The sequence below is a fragment of the Adiantum capillus-veneris genome, chromosome 19 (assembly GCF_014529385.1).
Source record: "Adiantum capillus-veneris isolate H3 chromosome 19, ASM1452938v2, whole genome shotgun sequence".
Taxonomy (NCBI): domain Eukaryota; kingdom Viridiplantae; phylum Streptophyta; class Polypodiopsida; order Polypodiales; family Pteridaceae; genus Adiantum; species Adiantum capillus-veneris.
Window position 1 is genome coordinate 62,589,222 of NC_140949.1, and position 5,499 is coordinate 62,594,720.

A 5,499-nucleotide genomic window follows, 5' to 3' on the forward strand; every position below is an offset into this window, starting at 1 on the left:
ATTCGGATGCCACAATTATTCCATAGGTGACCGAAGGCCTTGCAGTAGGTACATTGTGGGCATTCCGTGGAGATGTTGTCCTTGGATTTACATCTTGAACACCAAGTCTCCATCTTCCAGACCGGCTGTCTTGTGTGGCTAATCCCCGCAATCTGCGGGGAGCCAAGCACTCAACAAGAATGAAGTATGGTATAAAACTAGCAACATCGAAAGAGTATTACCATGAGGAACATCGGCCAAATCAGTAGCCAGAAGGGTTTAGGGTTTAGAGTTTAGGCCAACCAAAAGGCCAGATGGTTTGCTCAACACCAAATCAGAATCAGGCGGTGCATTTTTTTTTCAAAAGTTTTGGAATTTTACCAAAGTTCAAGAAAGGAGGGAAGGATGTAGAAGGCGAGGACAATCCCAACAGGCGGGAGCTGTCCCTTAGAAGGCCGAATAGCAGATCAGTCACACCAGCAGTAATTATTGCAAGCAATTACTGTAGTATCTCCTGGAAGCTATAAATAGGACATGTTACATTGTGATTGGGCTTCTTAGCTTCTTAATAGTTTTGAGCTTCCTCGCTCTCTAAGCATTCTCAAGTTTACAAGTTCTTTGCCTCTAGCTTCACCTCGTAATCATTGCTTCTGTAATCGTTTCAGCTTAAACCCATTATACACTGTACTGGTTGTCCTTCAACTATTAATCTAAATCTGCAAATACTCTTTCCAGTCTTTCAGTATGTCTCTCGTTTTAGTATAACATTCTAGTTTAGTTATCTATTTCAGTCCAGTCAGTTCTCTGTTCCAGTCTCACTAACTGAATTGACGACATAACCATTAGCTTTAAATTCTAAAATGGAATCAGCTGTCTGAAGAGATCAGCTCCAATTCCAATGACAGTTCCCTAAAAGCTTTTTGGGAGTGCCTAAATGTGTTCTGTACAATATCTGGCTCCAGGATCAACCACTCCAAAACAGGCATCAGAGCATCTCGTTCCCCTATGCCAAGTTGGGTGGATGAGCAGGGGTGCTCCATTATCAAGGAGGGCACTATATTCAGATGATTAGGAATTCCTTTTGGCTTCACGGTATCTATGGGACAAAGGTGGCAATGGGTTATGGGAAAATTCTACTCTAAACTGAACAGATGGCTTGGGTTTCAAGCTAACTTGGCAGGTAGGATTGTAGTCATCAAACACTACATTTCATGCTATGTACTTTTCTTTCTCTCCTGTTGGAGGCCCCTGTATGTCCAGCTAAAGATATAACTAGAATCTGCAGGAACTTTCTATGGTCAGGAGACCCTCTTAAGAAAGGGTTGGCTAAAGTTAAATGGGAAGTTTGTTGTCTTCCTAAAAAGAGCAAGGGGGCCTGAGCCTCACCAACATAAATTTATGCGCTGACAAGCTGGTTGTAAAGCTCATTCTCAGATCCCTTGAACAACCAGAGGAAGAGTGGGCCTCACGTCTATTTCGAGACCTACACAGGTTTCAAATCCGAGGAATGCAGGGAATCAAAAACTTACCGTGGTTCACTGTCTTCTTTGGACCCTTTGAAGTGGTAGCAAAGGGCTCAGACCTACTCAAATCACTTTGGAGTGCCTGGAATAGGTACAAAAACCTGCTAAGAATAAATTGGGAGTCAAAACATAGCTTGCAGATCAGAGTAGCTGAGTCAATGTGGTGGTCTTTCCCCCCAATTTCCCCTCTCAATCAGAGACAAATAAGGACAGCTAAAAGGTTACATAGGAAGGGCATCATCACCTGGAGGGATGTGTGGCACGTAACAGAACACAGGTGGAAGACCAACATGGAGCTACTCTGCAAATTCCAGCTTCAACCCTGGGAGCTTACCCTTATCAACTCAAGAACAACCATTTTCCCAGAAGGGATGGAGTGGACACTCTCTAAACAGCCAGACCCGTCACCTAAGGCACTATACTAGTCAGGAGGTGGTGCTCTTTCTAACCCCCGAAACTGGCCCCCAACTCTGCAAGAATAGTTACATGTGGCTCTCAACAAAAAGTGGCGCGTATCTATGGACAGACGGCAGTGGAACTTTGAGTTCCAAACTCTGTGGCACTCTGACACCCCTGCCAAACACTTTGTTCTGTTATGGTTGATCATGCATAAAGTTGTTTGGATAGGACATAGAATGAGGGCTGCAGGCATGGGAGCAAGGAATTGTAAGCGATGTAACCAAAGTGAAGAAGATATACCTCACCTTTTCATTAATTGTCCGGCTAACAAAGAGATTTTGGCCCCTCTGATTAGTGTTTAAGGTTCACCCCCAGCTGGAAACAACTGCTAATTGGAGACTCGGTTACTCTCTTCTCAGTAGTATGGAATAGGATCAGGGGATAATTTTTCTGGATCATCTGGAAAGAACGGAACAGTTGTTTTATTTAATGAGGCTTACCATACTAAAAGTCTGAGAGTACTATTTTCTCATTTTTTTGTGCAGGTCAACCAACTCAAAGTGGAACAATGCAGAATTTACCAAGCAAATTATAAATTGCTAATGAACTGCAGGAGCTACTACAATAGCGGCAATATAAATATACAACAGGAGGTTCTACTGGATGGCTCTTATTCGCATCTGCAGAGAATGATTGATGAATTCAAAGTTGATGGAGAGAAGCTGAAGAGACAGTTCGAAAATGGGATAATCCCGGGGAGTCGAAGTGTGGGTGGCAATCCTGAAGCACTTGATGAATTATGTAGCCCTGTCCTCGACAATTGCCCTATGTAATGTTATGAACGATTTTGTAAAAATCAAAGTAATTATATAAAATCTCTCTCGCCCTTTATGGCAAAAAAAAAAGGCTTCTTTTAGTTGCACAAGTTTACACTGCCTCCTACTTTATGTACGAAGCATTATTTGGTTGAACTTTTACTGTCGACTGTTGTGAGTGGGTCTTGCCTATAGGCAGGCCTAGTGTAGCTGATACGCAAGTACTAAGTGCAGGTGAGCAAGCTTGAGAGAGTTGAAGCTGTTCCGCATCAGTAATTTCTGTTTGCATTGCCAGCCAAGTACTCGACGTTGTGTAACGCCATGCCCGGTGCAAGCGCAGCAGGCTCTTCTGCCAGGGTTGTGGTCGCTGTAGACTTCGGAACCACATTCTCCGGTTTTGCTTATGCCAAGCCCTCCCAGCTAGACGACGTCTTTAAGTTGTACGAATGGCCTGGTGCCAGCAGGGCCGGCGCCAAACCCTACTGCAAAACGCAGACCAGCCTCTTCTACGCCCCCCCTAGTGCGCCTGGCCTCCCCTTCCAGCTCCTGGACTGGGGTTGGTCTGGCCTCCTCTCTTACACACAGGCCGCCCGCTCTGCAGCTAAACCAGGACGCGCCCCTTCGACTTCCACATCTATTCCTCCTCAGCATTCACATTTACCTGCCCTAGACAGCGGCATCCCCCAACATGCTGATGTCTTGTCCCTGTCTCCCGAGCTTAAAGAGAAAGTAGGTTTCTTTGCCACCAAGTTCAAGCTCTTACTGGCTCCTGATGCGGTTCGGATGGAGCCCTCACTCCCAGGCGGGCTCACGATTGAGCAGCTTGTGGTTGACTACCTGCGCTGCCTTTCTAGTTTTATCGTATCAGAGCTGCAAGTTAACTATGGTAAGCAGTTTAGCGTGGAAGATGTGCAATGGTGTCTAACTGTTCCAGCTATCTGGAACGAACGTGCAAAGCAAGTGATGAAAGTGTGTGCTGAGAAGGCCGGCATGGTGAAAGGTGCAGCCTGCCCCACAGGCATCGCTGCCAGTGCATTCCCCCTTCATATCATTTTGGAGCCAGAGGCTGCTTCCATCTATTGCCAACACAAAGCTAAGGGTTTGAACTTGAGTCAAGGTGACAAGCTTTTAGTTGCAGATGTAGGTGGTGGTACCATCGACCTTGTCGTGCACGAGAAGGCGGATGATGACCCTGAGAGTATGAGGGTTGATGAGGTTGTGGGCAGCTATGGTGACATTGGAGGCGGTACTTTTGTAGATGTAAACTTTTTTCAGCATCTCTGTCAGAAAATAGGCTGTTTTAAGGAATTTTGCCGCTCAAATACATCTGTAGTCCTCAAAATATCTGAGTGGTGGCAGGGAATTAAAGCAGGGTTTGATGGTGAGGGATTCTCCGCCCAACTGTTACTTCCGAGAAAGCTGAGTGAAGCTTGGGAGAAGTACGACCGTAGCCTCGGAATTGATTTAAGGATGAAGACTATTATGATGAATTGAGACTGGAAGATTGGGAAATAATGGGCATCTTTCACCCTGAGGTTGAGAAAGTGCTAAGCTTAATAGACAAGCGAATAGAAGGGGTTCGTGTTCTGATGGTTGTGGGTGGATTTTATGCGTCTCCTTATTTGAGGAAGTGTGTTCAAAGGGCCTTCGATGGTAGGGTAGAAGAGGTGATAATACCCGAAGATCCAGGCAGTGCCATATGTCATGGGGCTGTTCAGTTGCACGTGAAGAAGGACATCATTCTATCAAGGATTGCTAAGAGGACGTATGGTATTTTGTATTGCAGGGGCTTGAGAGTGGATGATCCTTTTGATCTGCGTTATGTCAATGATGATGGAGATTTTTACTGCCAAGATTGCATCGATGTTTTCGTTACAACAGGAGAGCGGGTGCAGCTTGATTTATCAGTCAAAAGAATATATATCCCTACAGTACATGGCCAACAAGTAATGGAGATTGAGTTGTGGAGTTCCACAAGTAAGCATCCCAAATACGCGAGAGATGTGGATGTGATCAAGGAAGGAAGCTTTGTTGTCGACATTTCAGAAGGGATGGAGCTGGACAAGGATCGACAGGTGGAGGTTACCATGGCATTTGGGGCTTCTCTTATTGAAGTGAGTGCAGATTGTCTCAATTTCGGTAAGGCTGGCATGAAAACGGGCCACAAGGCTTGATCATGGAATGCCACCAGAGGGACGATCTCTGAATGTAGGAATGTGTCATGCGTTTTTGTCTCGTTGATATGCAGAGACTCGTTGAGGCTGTGAGAAGGCTAAGAACTTACATCCCAACATTTTGGGCTTTTGCCAGGTTAGCGTAAAAATGAATTATGTTAATGTAGCAGCCATGTCTGTGAGTAGTTCTCTCTGCTCTAATGCTCTGCAGCGCTATTCAACTTATTGAAGGTGCTTCATGCGAGTTCCGAGTATTATTGACCATGGTCAGGATTTACATGCTAGTTTGAAAACTTGTGACTTAGTCCACTGTCCCTTTTATTTCACTTCCTCCGATGTTAAAAGTTCTCCTCTTCAAACTCTCTCCTTTTTTTTTTTAATTTGGAGAATTACCTACAGCTACAATACACACACCAACCGCATAGGTGGAGGCAGCCCGACTCTTAAGGTGAGTCTTCCCGATTGGAGAATGTTCATCATATGGACTAGGGGAGCACCCCCTTAGGGCTGTATGTCACACGAACTACCAAGGGGGTTTGAACCCAAGACCTTAGACACAAGGGACTCTTGCTCTACCAAGTGAGCTAAGATAAGAAGGCCAATACTATG

General features: G+C 45.2%; 1 pseudogene; it reads left to right on the forward strand.

Annotated features, from left to right (window-relative positions):
* The first annotated feature begins 2,905 nt into the window (after positions 1–2,905).
* LOC147434136 (uncharacterized) lies at positions 2,906–5,238 on the forward strand (annotated as a pseudogene).
* The last annotated feature ends 261 nt before the right edge of the window (positions 5,239–5,499 follow it).